The following is a 20,779-nucleotide window of genomic DNA, read 5'->3' as shown; positions in this document are numbered from 1 at the left end:
GTAGGCAGGTGGAGGCGACGTTGAGGGGGGCAGATTAGGGGTTAATAAATATAATATAGGGGTCGGCGGTGTTAGGGGCAGCAGATTAGGGGTACATAAGGATAACGTAGGTGGCGGCGCTTTGCGGTCGGCAGATTAGGGGTTAATTATTGTAGGTAGCTGGCTGCGACGTTGTGGGGGGCAGATTAGGGGTTAATAAATATAATTTAGGGTCGGCTGTGTTAGGGGCAGCAGATTAGGGGTACATAAGTATAACGTAGGTGGCGGCGCTTTGCGGTCGGCAGATTAGGGGTTAATTATTGTAGTTAGCTGGCTGCGACGTTGTGGGGGGCAGATTAGGGGTTAATAAATATAATATAGGGGTCGGCGGTGTTAGGGGCAGCAGATTAGGGGTACATAAGGATAACGTAGGTGGCGGTCGGCAGATTAGGGGTTAAAAAAAATTATTCGAGTGTCGGCGATGTGGGGGGACCTCGGTTTAGGGTTACATAGGTAGTTTATGGGTGTTAGTGTACTTTAGAGTACAGTAGTTAAGAGCTTTATAAACCGGTGTTAGCCCAGAAAGCTCTTAACTACTGACTTTTTTCCTGCGGCTGGAGTTTTGTCGTTAGATGTCTAACGCTCACTTCAGACACGACTCTAAATACCGGAGTTAGAAAGATCCCATTGAAAAGATAGGATACGCAATTTACGTAAGGGGATCTGCGGTATGGAAAAGTCGCGGCTGAAAAGTGAGCGTTAGACCCTATTTTGAGTGACTCCAAATACCGGCGGTAGCCTAAAACCAGCGTTAGGAGCCTCTAACGCTGGTTTTCACGACTAACGCCAAACTCCAAATCTAGGCCATAGAATTTCACTGAAATATTGTTAGTCCCTTGTTAGTCCCTTGTCCCTTGTTAGTCCTGCGACTAACATCCTAATTGGATGATTAAATTACCTTCACAGTGGGATGCAGCTAGTGGCTACTGAGGAAACTTTGAGGTAAAATATCTTCTATTTTTTAATAGAGATGTTTATGGGATATTTTCTAGTAAGCTTTTAACATATACACTGCATCACTTACTTTCAACATTTAAGTATCATTTCCCTTTAAATATATTTTTCAAAACACCCAAGCACTTTACAGTGATCACAAACAAATAATCAGATAACAATCTTTAAGTTGGGATATGTTTTATAGTGAGTTTTGTTATTTTAACATGTAATTGAAACCAATGGTTGATGAAATGAGATCTTAGTATCTGTGAGACTGAAAACCAAACAAAATGATCATGTGGAAAGCCTAGGTGTGCTGTGTGAAATAACAATACAAATAGTTTTTCAACAGAGTAAAGGTGTTGGGAAATTACTCAGGACTTTTTTTATTTAAACAATAATGAGAAAATGTTTGTTGGCAATGGATTGGAATATGATTACCAAATTATTAGTATCTGAAGAGTTACTGCAGCTTGATGTCATCTAAAAATCAACCAAAAAAACAGTTTAAAAGGACATTAGAGTCAAAAGTAAACTTTTATGAGTTAGATAGAGCTTGGAGTTTTAAGAAGCTTTTTCAGGGTTCCTGGTTGCTGTTGTGTTGAAAGTGGTGTTTTCATTATGTCGAAAGTAAAAAAGAAGCGAAACATATAATATAATGTAGATCGGAAGAAACTCCATTGTCAGGAGAAGAAGAAAATGGCGCCTAGGATAAAATGTGACCAGATCCGAAATGCCTGGGATGAAAAAAAGTCAGTGGCTATCAATCTTGCTGAAATGGGTCTTGCTGCTGATCCCAATAAAGCTCTACCAATAACTAAAAAAATATGGGGCAGGCTTCTAAGGAAAAGAATAAATTTGTCAAGAAGCCACATGTGATAGAAGAGATGAATGCATTGGCGAGCCTACCATCCAGGACCACTATGGGCGTTTCAACAGATATGAAACAATTTGTCACCTACATGGTTGAAAACTATGGTGAAGACTGCAAGGCAATGGCCAGAGATGAGAAGAATTATTACCAAAAAACACCAAAACAGATCTTACGCAAAATCAAGTTCTTCAGGCAACACTATCCAAAAGAATATGAAGCTCTACTGTCATCTCAAATGCAGCAGTAGAGAATTCTGACTGGACATTATTATATAATATAAATATTTTTCAAATGCATAGCTCCTTGAATAATATGATACAAGGCTGTTATCCATTGTCAATGGGAGGAGATACTGTTTTCAAAAACACACATTTGTATATGAAAAAGAACACAAGTTTCTTAACTGCCTGTGGATCTATGTTTGTAATTTGATTAGTTCTGCCTTGTTTAAATTGTTAGGTTCAGAATGAATTCTATAAAAAAATATAAAATAAATCCGGAGGTTATTTAGACAAAAAGCAAAACTCAAATAACATGTACAGTGTATTACCTTGTTGCATAGTATTTTCCTTTTCACATAAATACATTTAAAAAAAATATATATAAAACTTTTTAAAATTGGTGAAGTATGGGCCAGCCCACACCTTTCTCTCACAAAATGTTTAGCCATTACTATAGAAACAGCATGACACTTGTTCACAGCAGCACTGCATAGTAGTGCATTTAAAAAAAAAAGTGTAAAATAAGACAGACACACAGGGGATAGACTATAAACCCATTAAGTAACATTTGTTAGGATGTGGTTTGTTTCTTCTGTTTGTTTGTGCAGTTTTTCTTCTAGAAGTGACCTCACAGTCTGTAAGCTGGTGCTTTGGCCGGCCCCATCAATTATTGCACTTGTCCCCAACACTGTGACTTCTCTTTGGCCTATAACATGGTGAAGTGACCGCTCAAAATGGATGTTAGATATACCCAGCGCAGTGTTACGGTCCTATGAGAAAACAAATAGTTATCAGTATAAATGGAAAAAGAAATTACAGTACCACACTCAGCACATCCCTTTAAGTGACACACACCAAAGACAATTATGGGGGAGTAGTTAGAAATGATAAGTCTGAAACTCCCACCTTTGCATTTAGGAATCTCCCTTTCAAGTTATTTAATTAAAAAATGATAATCCAAAATGAGGGAAACTGGCTAAGTACTAGCTAAGCCAGATGTTTAATAATTATATATATATTTAAAAAAAGTATTACATTTGTTCGTCTTGGCACATCCAACCATCAACAGAAGCACTAAATTGTAGAATTCAAGGCTGGGCAGAATTTGAAAGCACCAATCCTTCTTATAAAAAGAAATGATAACACAAATCAGACTGGAGCACTTTACTTCCAGGTCTGATCTCAGATGTACATATCTGTTGTAGTCTGTTTAGTACTTCGGAAATCTCAGAGACAATTTCCAAACTGCTACTTTACTTTTCCTAAGTATCTCAAGTATACATTTCCTGTGGCGATTTGTGTAAACCGCTCTTCCCAATAAATTTTAAAAGTGTTTTCAGGTCCATTTTTAAAGTGTTATATAAAATGTGAAGTACAACAGCTTTGCTATTTACTTTTATTATCCTGTAACTTAAAAGGGATACTGAGCATGCAATTTTAAGCAACTTTCTAATGTACTACTATTTTTAGGTTTTCTTCGTTCTCTTGGTATCTTATTTGAAAAGCAAGAAAAAGTTTAGATGATGGCCCATTTTTGGTGAACAACCTGGGTTGTTTTTGCTGATTGGTGGATAAATAAACAAGTGCTGTCCATGGTTTCTGAACCCCAAAAGATGGCTGGCTCCTTAGCTTTTTCGAATAAAGATGGCAGGAGAACGGGGCAAAGTTGATAAGGAGGAGTGAATTGGAGAGTTGCATGCTCTGTCTGAGTCACGAGGGGAGAAATTTGGGTTCAGTGTCCCTTTAACTCTGAAAGTTGTGTTTCCAAAGCTGAGCATCAATAGTGCAAATGACAGGCGAAAAGGAACAGTGTAATGTAAAATTGTTTTCCCCCTTAATGTATTTCCAATTACTTGTTAAACCAGCTGCAGAGTATAAATTTGTATGAAAATTTGCACACAAAAAAAGAAAAAAAAAAAAAGAAAAAAGAAAAAAAAGAAGCTTTTTCAGTGTTCATCCATTATTAAATAGTGCACAGATTTTCTAAACCAAATTGAATCGGCCAATAGAAAACGTTTTTCTTCTATTGGTTGATTTGAATTTGGTTTAGAAAATCAGCCAATAGCTATTCAATGGTTTACCTACATAAGGGGGTACATCGCATTCAAAATTCAGTGTGCAGTGGGTGACCGCATGTAGAGGACATCCTGGACGGAAGTTCAAAAGATGAGAAGAAAAGAAGATATAAAGGCCTCTATTTATCCAGCTGTCAACCGCAAATACGCTGGAATTCCGCAGCGTATTTGTGGCGAGCCTGATTCGCCGTAGTTATCAAACCCTACAGACCGGCAAAAGTAGAATATAGTGACGTAACATACGATCCGCCGGTCTCAGTCCGACACAGATCAATGGTTACGTCACTACAGATGTTCTGAATGCAAGTTCGGCACAATCTGACTACTTTTGCTAGTTATCAAAGAACGAGCAGGTACGCCACTATTTCGGCCCAGCGTACCTGGTTTTAAATCCGCCGCCCTGGAGGCGGCGGATGCCATAGGAATCAATGGGAGTCTGACAGCAGCGAAAGCTTATCCCATTGATTCCTATGGTACAAATCTACACCTAACACCCTAACATGTACCCCAAGTCTAAACACAAACTAATCTGCCCCCCCTACACCACCGCCACCTACATTACTTATTAACCCCTAAACCGCCGCTCCCAGACCCCGCCACAACTCTAATAAATTTATTAACCCCTAAACCGCCGTTTCCGGAGCCCGCCGCCACCTAGATTATACCTATTTACCCCTAATCTCCCGCCCCCTATACCGCTGCCAGCTACATAAAGTTATTAACCCCTATCCTGCCGATCCCGGACCCCGCCGCAATTAAATAAATTGTATTTAGTTTTAAATAGGAATAATTTAGTTAATGATAGGAATATTTATTTAGATTTATTTAAATTATATTTAAGTTAGGGGGTGTTAGGTTTAGGGTTAGACTTAGATTTAGGGGTTAATATGTTGTTTATAGTGGCGGCGGTGTAGGGGGGGCATATTAGGGGTTAATAAATATAATGTAGGTGGCGGTGGGCTCCGGGAGCAGCAGTTTAGGGGTTAAACAATTTATTTAGTTGCGACAGGGTCCGGGATTGGCAGGGTAGGGGTTAATAACTTTATGTCGGTGGTGGCGGTATAGGGGGAGGCAGATTAGGGGTTAATATGTATAATTTAGGTGGCGGTGGGCTCCGGGAGCGGCGGTTCAGGGGTTAATACATTTATTAGAGTTGCGGCTGGGTTCGGGAGCGGTGGTTTAGGGTTTAATAACTTTATTTAGTTGCGGGGGGCTCCGGGAGCGGCGGTTTAGGGGGTAAAACTGTATAGTATAGTATGGGTGCTTTGTGACAGGGTAGCAAGAAAGCTGTGAAAAAGCCAAAGAGCAGCGAGATCGATGACTGTTAGTTATCAAAAGTCCGCTGCTCATCGCTCCATACTTGATGTGTGGCTTTTTGACAGATTTTTTGATAATTTTGGAGAACGTATTCAGGTCAGCAGCGGCGATGTTAGGCGATCTTAGGCGAGCGTATTGGTGCCGTTGAATGCAGGTAAGTTGACGGCTTGATAAATAGAGGCCAAAGACGTTAAAGATGGATGAATTTTATTGCAGTGGGCTTTTGGCGGTATAGGGGTTACTAGGTTAGGAAGTTTATTGTGGTTGGTTATTGCCTGTATAGGGGTTAATAGGTTAGAAAGTTTATTCCAGTGGGCTATTGGCGGTATAGGGATTAATAGGTTAGGAAGTTTATTACGTTGGGTTATTGCCTGTATAGGGGTTAATAGGTTAGGAAGTTTATTGTGGTGGGTTATTGCCTGTATAGGGGTTAATAGGTTAGAAAGTTTATTCCAGTGGGCTATTGGCGGTATAGGGATTAATAGGTTAGGAAGTTTATTGCGTTGGGTTATTGGCGGTTAAGGGGTTAAGTAGTGTAGGGTTAGGTTGCGGTGGTCGGTTATGTTGGTTTAGGGGTACATAGGTATAGTTATTAGGTTGTGTGCTATATATTTAAAAGAGATCCTTTACTCAAGTAACGTAATATTTTTCCAGCATTGTCACCCATTGGGATGTAGAGTAAAATGCTGTCTTTATAGACTAATAACGGCACTTTTGAATATTTTACCGGCATTCTTGACATTGCGTCGGATCCCTTTTGAATATATCACAGCCTTGCAGTACTTTTGATCATCAGGGCCTTAGACCTGAATCCAGTGATAACACAGCTGACAGGTGTTGACTCTTCCTTGCAATATATTTTCATAAAGTATAGGTTAGAGATAAGACAAAACGAGTAAGTTTTCCTTTGTTCTTAAATCTCTTCTCCCTTTTATCCTCATTGGGACCAATTTATCAAGCTCCGAATGGCTCGCCAGAAACACCACTAAAGACCGCTGCTCCATAACCCTGTCCACCTGCTCTGATGAGGCGGACAGGAATCGCCACAATTCAACCCGATCAAGTACGATCGGGTTGATTGACACCCCCCTGCTAGCGGCTAATTGGCCGCGAGTCTGCAGGGGGAGGCATTGCACCAGCAGCTCTTGTGAGCTGCTGGTGCAATGCTGAATACGGAGAGCGTATTCAGCGATGTCTGTCGGACCTGATCCGCACTGTCAGATCAGGTCCGACAGACATTTGTTAAATAGGCCTCATTATCTCTATGGAGGCATGTTGGTTGTACACAAATAGTTGTGGACAGAAATTTAAGTGTATGTTATAAGTTACTGTTAGCATAAAGGTGTCAGCAATACAGTCAGCCATTTTGACCACAAATCCCAGTGTTCTGGGGATAAAAATCTGAACTAGTTTTCTATTTATCTCTGTTTGTGCAAACAAAGCTGTGTGGAATCCATTTTAGGACATGCTATGCACAGTCTCTATCATTGACTGTAATTTTTCCCTAATTGTCTTTGGAAGGGGAAACAGATAAATGGCAACTTAAGTTCAAACATGGTGGCACCCATTACTTTAAAAAAACTCAGTGGAATTTAGAAAACCAACAATTTTTAAATTACAGGAAAAAGAGAACAACATAAATAATGAAAGTATATTGCAAAGGGTTTTTTTTTTTTTTTAACTATACATAATTAAACATTTTATATCTCAATCTCATACTGTTTAATATCCCTTTAATTTACTGACTCCAGATACAGGTGGAATTTATTCATTATTGTACTATAACAAACAAACAAACCGTTACTGTTACATTTCCAAGACTTGATTTTCTCTGTCATAGTACTATGGTATTTGTAAAACATGACATGGGCTTTTGTTTAAAAGAAGAGTCAATCAGAAGTGGATAACTATTAAAGAAATAATAAATGTATATTTCTAGGTACAGATAACTGAAAGTTAGAGTCTGATTTTTTTGATTATAAATCAGTTATTTTATTTTGATTTTGCAAGGGTTTTGGAACGGTGTATCACCGAAGATTATTATGCAAAATAATGAGATTTGAATTTCCTGTAGAAATGAGGACATGTAAATAACTAGTAATTAGAGAAAGTAAAGGCCCCGGATGACAGCATGGAAGAAGGGCACCTGTGACCCCACTTCCCCCCCAGGAGTGGATTATTCCAGGTGGGTGGGGTTGGGGAACTTTGATAAGTCCCAGCACTGGAAGTGAGGTCACAGGTGTCCTTCTGAACAGCACGGTAGGAGGTGTGTACACTGACTTACCTGAAGATGGAGGCCTTGTTGCAGGAGTTGCTGTCGGCGGTGAGGAGGAATGGCGAAGGATGGATCCGGCAGCAGTTATCCACGGCTGGGGAGGCAGCCACGACAGGCCCGGTGTTGGAGTCAGCAGTCGGGAGCAGAAGACGGCCGGCCAGGAGGTCGAGGCCACCGGAACGCTTGAGCCCGGAGGTCGGCAGGAGAAGATCCGGTCGGGAGAGGAGTCAGCCGGCGGGTCCACAGGAGCAGGCGAGGCTGGAGAGCGGCGGAGGTCTACGGTCCGGAGCGGGAACGGAGGCCCGGTCGTGGGCGGCGCTGCGGTCTGACGTCATCACTGCACGTCAACGGTCGGAGCCTCAGACAGCGAGAGGACGCGGCAGATCAGGACGGACCGGGAGAAGAGGTCGGGAGTCAGGTGGGACCGGGGGAGATCTGAGGGAGGAGGCTCTGGACGCCTCTGAAGGAGTCATCCCGGCACAGCAGGACAGGCTTACGGAGCCACCACTCGAGGGCACCTCGGCGGGACCGAGAACGGCGAGTCAGGTAGGAGATCTGTCCGCCTTGGCGCAGATCTTACAGTTATTGTCTCCTCAACGGAGTGGGGGAGGGCAGGGAACAGGATCTCAGGAGAGAGAGTTAGGGGGTAGAGGGGTTTCTGTGGGGAGAGAGGTTATGTCTATATCTACATTACAGGCACCGGTAGCAGGAGGTAGGACAGATCGAGGGGCTATGCAGCCGGCCAGGATGGCGACTGCAAGAGGAGGCAGGAGGTCTAGGTCACCGCGAAGGAGGACAAGAGGAGGCGGATCATCGGCATCGCCTACTTGGGCCAGATTGGATAGAAGCCGGGACCGGAGCAGGTACGGCAGGGGGAGATCCCCGGCCAGGAGAGAAACGGTTCGGAGGAGACTGGACGTGAGCAGAGGAAGGGAGGAAGATAACAGTGGCCGAGGCCGCAGGGACGAGGCGAGGCCGGTTCGAGAGGAGCGCACAGAAGCAAGACCGGTACGGGAGGAGCATACAGAAGCAAGGCCAGTATGAGAGGAACGCACAGGAACGGTGCAGCAGCCAGCAGGTGAGATGGCTGGTGGGGCACCAAGTGTGAATGGGGCTGTGTCTGGTGAGAGGGAAACGGTGTCAGGTTTGAAAGCTTTACTTGCGTCTTTGGAAAACCCGGGTGGGAGTACCTCGGTAGCGGCGGCGTGGGCCACGCCAGGGCTTACCCCAGCTCTGGCGGGGTCGCAGGTACCGGCAGCAAGCACGGGAAATACAGCGAGCAGTGTAGGAGAGGTGGTTAGGGTGCCTGAAGGGGCTATGCGGAGACCATGTCTCTGTTCAATTGGCCCTTTAGGGATTCACTTAACCAGTGAATTGAGGGAAAAGATTGGAAAACGGGAATATATAGAGATTTTCTCCCTGTTGCCTTTGGAGCACGTTCTGGAGGTAAAGGAGGAAGGGAAGGAAACAGGGAAAAAGGAGGAGGAGGAGCGCAAAAAACGTTGGCGCAAATTACCAAAGACTTTTAGTAATTGGTCGCGTGCCTTTGGCATCTTGGCTAGTGTCACATGCGAGAAGACCCCGGATCAAGGGTCATCATTGTTCTGTTATTACGACGAAATTTCCAGTGCGTATAGGACCTACGGGGGAATGGCGTGGTGGCGGTACGACGAGGGCTTTAGGCAACGGTTGGGGGTTCGGCCAGAGATGCGGTGGGACGACAGAGATATGAGCATCTGGCTAGAGATTATGACTCCCTTGAGGGGTAGTCATTCCTTTCGGGGCTATGGGCAAACGTCTGGCAGCGGAAGCACCAGAGGGACTGGATCAGCCCTCAGAAAAGGGGTATGTTTCCAGTTCAACGATGGGCAGTGTAAGCTCGGGGCCTCATGCAAATACAAGCACGAGTGTTCTGGGTGTGGGGGTGTACACCCTTTCGCGAAATGCTTCAAGAAAGGGAAACAAGGGACCCGGTCAGGAGACGTGGGTTCAGCGGGCACAGACGCCAGTGAGGGTCGAAAAGATGGCCCCATGGTTAGAGGCTTACGCCAATAAGCGCGGACGCGCTGAGGATGCTGAGCTGCTACTTACGGGTTTTAGCTCAGGTTTTATGATTCCATATAAAGATGAGCGAATGGAGGGTATCCCAGGGAATTTGAAGTCAGCCAGGGAACACCCGGGGGGTTCTAAGAGAGAAAATTGAAAAGGAGGTTCGATTGGGTAGAATGGCGGGTCCATTTGTGGAACCCCCATTCATGAACCTAAGGGTATCACCATTGGGGGTGGTCCCCAAGAAGGCCCCGGGTCAATATCGCATGATCCACCACCTGTCTTACCCTAAAGGATTGTCGGTCAATGACGGCATCGATCCGGAATTGGTGGCGGTGATATATGCATCATTCGACAAGGCGGTGGGCTTAGTGAGAGCGGCGGGTTTTGGGGCTTTAATGGCAAAAGCTGATGTTGAATCGGCTTTTCGCCTGCTCCCAGTCCATCCAAGGTGTCACCATCTTTTGGGATGCAGAATGGATGGAGCTTTTTTCGTGGATTTGTGCCTCCCGATGGGATGTTCAATTTCATGTTCCTATTTTGAGCGGTTCAGTTCCTTTGTAGAGTGGGTGGTGAAGCAGACGGCGGGGATTTCTTCTATGGTACATTACCTGGACGATTTCCTGTTTGTCGGGCCGGCAGGCTCGGCGATATGTGACCGTCTGGTCCGGTCTTTTGGGCAGGTGACCGGGGAATTTGGTATCCCGGTGGCCGCAGATAAATCTGAGGGTCCCACAACGTCATTGAGTTTTTGGGGAATCCAAATGGATTCCATTAAGATGGAGTGCAGGTTACCAGAGGACAAGGTATCTGACCTCAAATCGGTGATCGGCAGGATGCTGGCGAGAAAGAAAGCTACCCTCAGGGATATACAATCGTTATTGGGAAAGCTGAATTTTGCATGCAGGATAATTCCCATTGGCCGAATATTCTGCAGACGTATGTCATTGCTGACAACTGGAGTTTCTGACCCAAGACACCATGTCAGGTTGTCGGTGGAGGTCAAAGAGGACTTGAAGGTCTGGCGGACTTTCTTGGAGGATTTCAACGGGCAAGTGATCATGCAGGAAATAGGCTGGTCGGACGACCAGCTGTGCTTATTCACAGACGCTGCAGGAGCTCACGGTTTTGGGGCCTATTTGAATGGCCAGTGGTGTGCGGGTAGATGGCCCGAAGTGTGGACCGAGTGGGGTTTGACTAAGAACCTGACTTTCATGGAATTATTCCCGTTGGTTGTGGCATTAAAGATTTGGCCGGAGCAGCTGGGCAACAAAAGGGTTTGTTTCCATTCTGACAATCAGGGAGTGGTATGGGCAATCAACCGTTTAACGGCAAACTCGCCGGCGGTGATACGGCTCCTAAGGGTGTTTGTATTGGAGTGCCTGAGATGCAACATATCTTTCAGAGCAGTGCATGTCCCGGGTCGATTTAACGTTATTGCTGACGCTTTGTCACGATTTCAGTGGGACAGGTTTCGAGAAGTGGCCCGGAAGCGGAGCGGGATGGAGTAGCATGTCCCGAGGATCTGTGGTACCTGGGTTGAGATTAATCAAAAGGGCATTGGCTCCTAACACATGGAGGGCTTACGCCCGAGTGTGGAAGTTGTGGGAGCGGGTGCTACAGGAGGAGCAGTATCAGGAATGCAGGAGGAGTAATTTCTTGTTATGGATGAGCTGGGTAGGTTCATGGGAGAGGGAAGGGCTATCGCCCTCTGAAGTGCGAAAGAGGATGGCAGCAATGGCATTCCTTTTTCGATTGCTGGGTATGGAGGATATTACAAAAAAATTTGTGACTCGGATGGCAGTCAGAGGGATGTGTAAAAAGGGATTCCGGATGGATGGTCGGAGGCCAGTTACTTTTGCGATTCTGCAGGGGTTGGTGGCGGAGCTAAGTAGGGTTTGTTCATCAAGGTATGAGGAGCTGTTGTTCAGGGCCGCTTTTGTCCTGGCTTTCTTTGGAGCATTCAGGGTGTCGGAGCTGGTGGGAAAAAACCGGTGGGACGTGAGCGGGATGAGTAGGCAGGATGTTGTGGTGACAGAAGGGATGGTCGAGTTATGGGTTCGGAGGTCTAAGACGGACCAAGAGGGTAGAGGATCAGTAGTGGTGCTGCGGGCAATTGGCGGGGAATGTTGCCCAGTAAGGGCTGTGAAGGAATATCTTGAGATGGCCGGTTCTGGGGCAGGCCCGTTGTTGGTTCATGCGGACGGAATGCCATTGTCGCGTTTTCAGTTTGTGGCAGTAATGCGGAAGGTATTGGGGTTGATGGGAATTGTGGGCCTGGAGTTTGGTTCTCATTCTTTCAGGATAGGTGCGGCGACGGAGGCGGCTAATTTGGGGTTAGAGGCTTCAGTGATTAGGAGGATTGGGAGATGGAGATCAGAGCGATTTCGGGGGTATGTGAGACCGGGTTTGGTGCCCCGAAACGGGGGGAACTGATAACGTTTTAATTTTTTGGCAGAGCCGGGGAAGTGTTGGATCGTAGGACATTCCTATGTGTACTGGGCGAGGAAGGCAGCAGCAGTGAAGCCGGATGGGACCCAGTTGGGCTTTGGAAGGGACCGGCTTATCATCAGATGGTTTGGGATCAGGGGCATGAAATGGTCACAAGTGGTGGGCACGGTGGTGGAGCATGCCAGGCTTTTCTCCCCCCCGAAGGTATTGGTGGTGCACTCGGGCGGAAACGATTTGGGATGTATGCCACAGAAGGTATTAATTGAGGACATAAAAAGAAGTTTTGATAGATTGTGTCAGCTGTTTCCGGGTATGGTCCTAGTATGGTCTGAGATTGAGAGTAGAGTAGTATGGAGATCGGCGTGGGACGCAAACAAGCTGGAGGCTTCCAGACGGAAGGTCAATAGAACCGTATCTGGGTACGTAAAGGGGCTGGGGGGTGTTGGCTTACGCCATGTAGAGTTTGAGGGGGAGTCGGGTAAATGTTTTTACCTGAAGGACGGAGTGCACCTCAATGAAGTTGGGCTACATTTATTTAATTTTAATCTTCGTGAGGGGATAGAAAAGGCCTTAGCTTTGGTTGGCGGTACTCGCTAGGGAGCGAGTTGTGGCGGAAGTGCTTGCTAATTTCTGTTGAGGCTTACGCCTAATGGAACATGGTGGTAGTTATGTGGGGTAAGCAAAGGAATGTGAGGAACGCCCAGCCCTGGAAGGGGTGGGGGCTTAGGAGAAAATAAAAGCAAGCACTGAGGTGGATTGTAAATATTGTTGAAAAGTTAAATAAAGATGTTAATTTATTGGTTTGTTTAATAAATAAGCTGCAGCCTTTTCTCTCCCAATTAGGTGTTGTGTATTTATTGATCAAGGAACGAATAGTGGGAAAATGTGGGGTCACATATAGTTGCAGTAACATAGGGAACTACAACATTCTATACCAGGCCCACTTGCTTCCTTTATGCATATTAATAATCTGGACAAGTGAACAAGGAGTAATGTTTCCACCTTGTTACTAATGAAAGCTAATTAAATATAAACAGAATGTACTTTTGTTCTGTAAAGAGACTTGTACAAAGCTGTGAGAATGGGCTGGTAAATGACATATAATGTTTAACATAGATAAATGTATTCTTCTGAGAAGTGAAACTAATTAGGCTTCTTACTACAAAGTTGTGGAATCAGGGATGAAAATTAATTGAAATTAAAGTGCTTTGCAATACTCTATTTAACAGTAGCCAATTGTGCCCAAAATGTAATGTTTTCAAGCATGGCACCATGGGAAAAGTAAAAATATAATGTAAAGTCGTTGTTTAGTAAGAGCTTTTACAAAGTATGTTACATAATAAGTTCTGGTCATCGCAAGAAAACCTTGAGAAGGGCAAAAATAAGCACAGCATAAATATGCACAACATGAACACAACATTCTCACTCACCCCATTTATACATGCTTTCACTCCCATGTACTGGGACAACTAATACCCACATTTTTTTATGATAGCTAGTGCACAAATTACCCATGGTAACTTTTTAGAATCAGTTCTACTCGGAACTGCATGGTATAAAAGGCATCTCTTGTAGAAAATATCAGAATTCTAAACTTAAAGGGACAACAAAATGTTTCTTTCATGATTCAGATAGAGAATACAATTTTAAACAACATTCCAATTTACTTATATTATCTAATTTGCTTCATTCTTTAGATATCCTTTGTTGAAGAAATAGCAATGCACATGGGTAAGCCAATCATACAAGGCATCTATATGCAGCCACCAATCAACAGCTACTGAGCCTATTTAGATATGTTTTTCAGCAAAGTATATCAAGAGAATGAAGCAAATTACATAATAGAAGTAAACTTGAAAGTTGTTGAAAATTGCATGCTTTGTAAATCAAGAAAGAAAAATGTTGGTTTTCATGTCCCTTTATTGGCCTCTGAGGGTCTTCTCTTGACCCTCTCTATGCCCTCAATAATGGGTTGTTCCTATGAAGGATATAGGGGTCGATTTATCAATGTCTGTTTGACATGACACGCTGTAGCGTATCATGTCCGACAGATATCGCTGAATGCCGGCAGCATATGCTGTGGGCATTTATCATTGCACAAGCAGATCACAAGAACTGTTTGTGCAATGCTGCACCCTGCAGATTCAGGTCAAATCAGCCGCTAGCTGGGGGTGTCAATAAGCCCGATAGTATTGGATCGGGCAGATTGCAGACCGCAGCCTCAGAGGCAGCGGACCAGTTATGGGGTAGTGGTCTTTAGACCGCTGCTTCATAACTGCTGTGAAACAGGGGCATCAAGCTCCATTCGTAGCTTGATAATTCGGCCCCATAGTCCCAATCTAAGCAAGAAAAAACTAATAGAGTTAAACCAACTTGATAAAACACATCATTTTAATGATATTGTACCCTTTCCTTCTCTCCAAGCAATTTATCTTCTACACCTTTTATGGTATATCCCCTCTGACCAAACCAATTGTCTTGGTGTCATTTTTAACTTAACAATGTTTTTCAAATCTAACATTCATCAACTCACCCATCATTCATAAGACCTTTCTATATGTGTCAATCACTCTCCCCAAATTCTGCAAATATCCTTTCCCCTTCTCCTATTATTTTAAGAAAAGACTATTGCAATACTCTGCTAAATAGAACTCCTCTTATCCACTTCTTCCGTCTGCCATCCTCTCTCAACTCTGCTGAGCAACTAATTTTTGTACTGCTAAATCATTATCTGCTGCCTCTTACTGCAAACCTCAACATTTTAAATCTTATTCCCACACACACAACCCGTAAGATCTTCTACAGACATACATGTCACCACTGTGCTCTTAAACTCTTTTCACACATCCAACAGTACTGAGCCTATGCCTGCAACTCTCTTCCATACTCAATCAGACTAAAATGTCTAAGGGGTCGATTTATCAAAGGTTTTGCATCAGACCGCTGCATTCCTAACCTTTCGCCACCTCTAAGTAGGCAAATTTCAATCTCTCCGGTCTCATCCGACCGGGGAGATTGACAGCTCCTGCCCACTCGTGCAGGGGGCGGGATTGCACGCAAGCACAAAATAATGCTTGTGTGCAATGTTAAATTCAGCCAGGGGAATTCAGCCCGCCAGAGGTGAGATGTGGCGGACAGGGGCACGTATATGCGCCCCTGTCCGCCGCAGCTTGATAAATCGACCTCTAAATATGTATATGTTTGTATATATATACATACAGTATATATATATAATACAACCATAAAAGTAAATCCGGCCTCCTGGGTCACAGGCCTGGGTGCAATCATGAAAACAATACCAAGATAGCCGAAAGCACTCTCAGGACTTCTTTGTAGTGGGTCATAAACTAGTGTTTATTTTAACGTTTCGGGGGTTCACACAGACCCCTTCATCTGATGAAGGGGTCTGTGTGAACCCCGAAACGTTAAAATAAACACTAGTTTATGACCCACTACAAAGAATCTTGGCATATATATATATATATATATATATATACATACAGTATATATATATATATATATATATACTGTATATATATATATATATATATATATATATATATATATATATATATATATACATATATATGTGTGTGTGTGTGTGTGTATATGTGTGCACATATTTATTTGTGTATTTATATTTTTAAATAGATATTCCTATAAATATTTGTATATATCTATACATATATATATATATATACAGTATATAATCATCTATATAAATAGGTATAAATATATATTATAGAAAAAAAATGTAGAAATATGTATTTATGAATAAATAGAACAAATTCTTCTATGTCAAGAACATTGTAATGTGAAATATTCATATTTTCATGTCAGGTTAGCGCACTTGAGAATGTGTGATAGTGTTTGTTTATGAGTAGGGTGTTAGTTTTTCTCCCTCCATTGACTTCTATGGAGGAATACGTTATCACGTACACAATATTCTAAGTTTGGTTTGTTAAGCGTGTCGGGTTAGCATAGGAGCGAAAACAGTTTACTTTCAACTTGTAATATGAGCACAGCCCAACATGTGCAAAAAGTTTAATTCTAGAACAGTTAACGCTCAAGCGGGTGTGTTGAATAGCACTCCACTTGTAATCTGGCACAGTATGTTTTACTTTTACAAAGATCTGAGAAAACACCCTTGATAAAAGGCCCTTATTTAAGAAATCTCCAAATCAAAATAAATACTTGTAACAAACCCCCCCTAAGCATCCTTCTGCTAGGGAAACCCTTCACTAAACATCTCCAAAATCTGCTAACCGCTAAAAGCAACTGACCAGTAGGATCCCCTGATCAATAAGACCCCATTATAAGCCCACTAATAAGTAAAAATAAAAAAATAGTATAACTAAAAAAATAAAATACAACTTAAAATAAAAACATTCTAGTTGACTTACCATTATATATCGTGATGTTATAAATATATATAAAAATATATATAAAAGGGATCCTCTTCAGTCCAGTGCTGAAACTGCTTGGGTCATGCTCTGGCTAATGACAAATGTTAGACTGGCCATTACCTCAATTAGATGATATCATAACTAAGAACCTGAATTTTGTATATAGGGAGCTAAATTCCAACATGGCCATTTCTTTCAAAGAAGTGATAGAAAATGATGAGTTTGTTTTAACATTATATCCCTGAATAAGAACATAAACTAGATCTGAATTTATAACCAGAACAAAAAAAAAACTATAACAACAATCTCTTTATTTTCAGTATATAAAGAGCCATTCTTGTGGTCAATAGGCGAAGGAAGCTGAGATCTGAATCATTTTATTATAATGTTTTTCTTCTGTAAATTATAGATATAAAGTGGCATATGTCTGTCCACACGTAAGTACCAGGCAAGTAGAAACATCTTTATTTTATGTAGAATGTGACTTGTTTTCTATTGATCGACAATACAAGGGCGAGGCTTGAAACCCTGGAATTAGATTTGTGAGTCACATAATGGGGAAGCTGCAGATGTTCATTATGCCAGGAGATATGTTGGTATAATTCTGCAAAGTTAGCAGTCATTAAAAGTTCACGCTTTCATTTGATCAATACATTTCCTGTTGCTATGTTGTAAGTGCTGTGACTGCCATATATCATCCTAGTTTTTAATTAAGCGTATATCTTTCAAATGTGAAAACTCATAAAACAATGATAATATTCACATGCAGCTATATTAAATACAGCTGCTCATTAAAAGAAATGTCATGGATCAGGTTGGGGTAAACAATATAGAAAAGATTGCAATCCTGTTGTAGCTACCTATGATAACATGGTATCATACGAGCAATTCAGTAACCATCAAAAGGCTTTTTGTGGTGGTGTAAGACCTGTCACAACTTCTGTGGATATTTTTCATTACATGTTCCCTCTCCTGGTGTAATATTATTTAAAAGATGCAATCATCAAAATCAAATCCCCAGTAATTCATTTTATGTTGGCACCTATATTATATAGGTAAAGGGCATTGTAGGATTGTGTATGATAAAGGTACCAGTGTTTATGTTACACTTTATAGAGTTGGTCATTGAAAGGAGTGGCTATTATTTAGTGACACACAAATATTGAGCTGTCATTAAATAATGCCAATATTTTTATGAACAAGTTCAAGGTTTTTGTTATACAGTCCCCATCTCTGCAACAGGATTACGATCTTGCTCTGTCAAACAAGCAAAGCATTTTCCATTTTGGTGACACAGAGGACCACAAGAAGATGGAGCTATTTTCAACCTGGTGCTTTTGGTGGTTGGTTGGAGCTTTACCATTTTAAGGGGCACTTTCTTTTTTAATTTGATCCACACCGCTCATAATATAGATGTTTTTCTTTTGGCAACAATTCATAATTTATCGGTCGCTCACAATACTTTAGAAAAAACTTTTATTTTGTACAGAAAACCACCTCCATGTACTAAGCAGTCAGCGAGCTACCCGCAACAAATCTCGCGCCCAAACTCGCAAACTGATATGTACAAAGCCGTCAATTATGTAAAAACTCGCATCTTTAAAATTGCGAGCGTACTTATCCGCCATACCTCGCTACCTCTCCATTTTTTACTGTAATTAGACACATTTGACCACCAACTCGCCAAAAACGAATGTACTAAAAAATCTATTTGTCCGCTCGCGTCAATTTCCGCTCCCACCTCGTTATTTTTGCCTCGCCACCTTTTAGGTGGCGGGCAAGGTACAAAACAATAGGAAAGTCACTCTAGACGCCAGTCTAGACATATATAAAAGGCAGTAATATCAGCATTGTACTTACATTGTTCATTTCAGCAGCTATGGAGAGAATTCTGTTTTTGTTTATTCTCCGTTTGATGCGAATCCGGGCTAGAAGACAGAATACTGGAAATGTAGCTAATCGATTGGTTAGAAGAAGGAGAGTTCGAGTCCCCCGTGTATTCCTTCCACGGGTTGGTTTGCACAGCCTTTCTGACCGAGAGATCATACAAAGATTCCGGCTTGATCGTGAATCGATATTACACCTGTATCGAGAGATTGAAGATCATTTGGAGCCGATGACTGCTCGTTCACAAGCTATTCCGGGACTTCTCAAACTATTAGCGGCATTGCATTTTTTTGCAACAGGCTCCTTTCAGGCAGTTTCTAGCGTCATTATTGGAATGAGTCAATCTGCTTTTTCACGCCACTTATCCAAAGTAATAGGGGCTATGATGGTTATTTTTCATCGATATGTTTGTTTGCCATCTACCCCTGAAGAATGGCAATCTATCAAGTCAAATTTCTATAGGATGGCTGGGATGCCCAATGTCCTAGGTGCCATAGACTGTACCCATGTTGCTGTAAGACCACTTCAAGCTCGTGAGGAGATCTATAGGAATCGAAAGCATTTCCATTCCTTGAATGTCCAGATGGTCTGTGACCCCCACATGAGGATTATCAGTGTCCGTTCTAACTTTCCTGGATCCTGTCATGATTCTTACATTTTAAGGCAGGCTGGGTTATACCGGAAGTTCGAGGAGGGAAATATGCCTGACGGATGGCTTCTAGGTAAGCATAACTGGCGTCTAATATGTCTCTCATTTCAATGTACCAAAATTGCGCCCAATTTGTCGACTGTAATCTGTATAGTTTAATTGTATTGTATAGTTCTGAATCTTTATAATTATTCTTATATTAATATTTATATTTATTATATCTTCTATTAGGAGATGGAGGGTACTCATGTACAGAATGGCTGTTGACTCCCTATAACAACCCACAGACCAGAAGTCAAGTACGTTTCAATGAAGCTCACCGATCTACCAGGGGGATTATTGAGAGGACTTTCGGTCTTTTGAAAATGCGGTTTCGATGTCTTGATCGTTCTGGTGGTGCTATGCAGTATGCACCAGAGAAAGTTGCCAAAATTATATTGGTTTGCTGCATACTGCACAATATTGCAATTAAAAGAGGCTGTCCATTAGAAGATGAAGATCCAATAGATACTGATGATTTACCAGAAGAAATATGTGTCGAACAAGCTAATAGGCGTGGAAATGCAACAAGGGACATGGTTTCAGAACAATATTTTGTGTTTGAGGATTAAAGTTTCAGTTGATCAATAAAAAACTTTCTTTATTAACTTGTCTCCATTTTTTTTTAAGAGTTAAGGTTATTAGAAAACACTCATGATAAACAGTTAAATACATAACAGTTGTTGATCTTCAATTATCAAAGGTTTCAAATAAATAAAGTTTATGATCAAAGTTATTACAGACAATATATTATAGGTAATACATTGTCTTTGTGACATCACACTAGTGTCTACAGCTGCTCTCACTCTTTTACATATGTGATTATTGTAATGTAATCCCTCCATAGCTGATGCTAATTCATTATTGTGTCATTGAATTGTAGCTGTAACAAGCGACAGTATATTCAACAGTGCTTTATGTTATCAGATTGGATTTTTGAGTTAAAAAAGACTTGCTAATTTTATTTGTTTTATTCTAACCTCTATTTTTAACAGCTACTAGGTTTTCCCATATTCAAATAAATACCTTAAGGGCTTACTCTTAGCACTTATTTTCTTAACCTTTATAATATATTTTTGCATTCAAGATTTGTTAAAAGAATAGTGGCATATAGAAAATAATGGCAAAATAAATTATTTTATTACAAAATTATAATCTTTAAACATTATATATTAACAATTGTAAACCAAAGTAACTTGTTATACATATAAACACATCTGAAAAAAAAGGAAATGTTTAGAAACCAAATAACAATTGTAAACCAAAATAAATTCTAATACATATAAACACATATGAAACAAAGAAAATGTTTAGAAACAAAATAACAATTGTAAACCAAACAACATTTTAATACATATAAACACATCTTAAAAAAATTAAATGTTTAGAAACAAAATAAAAATTGTAAACCAAATTAAATTTTAATACATAAAAACACATCTGAAACAAATAAAAAAATGTTTAGAAACAATAACTATTGTAAACCAAAGTATAAATGTTAATACATACACATCTGAAACAAAGAAAATGTTTAGAAACAAAATAACAATTGTAAAACAAA

The 20,779-nt window shown here is 41.5% G+C and overlaps 1 pseudogene; it reads left to right on the top strand.

Annotated features, from left to right (window-relative positions):
- Window positions 1-1,596: 1,596 nt before the first annotated feature.
- LOC128638228 (nucleolar protein 16-like) lies at window positions 1,597-2,101 on the top strand (annotated as a pseudogene).
- The last annotated feature ends 18,678 nt before the right edge of the window (window positions 2,102-20,779 follow it).

The sequence above is a fragment of the Bombina bombina genome, chromosome 8, assembly GCF_027579735.1.
Source record: "Bombina bombina isolate aBomBom1 chromosome 8, aBomBom1.pri, whole genome shotgun sequence".
Lineage (NCBI taxonomy): Eukaryota > Metazoa > Chordata > Amphibia > Anura > Bombinatoridae > Bombina > Bombina bombina.
This window is presented reverse-complemented; position numbering and strand designations above follow the sequence as displayed.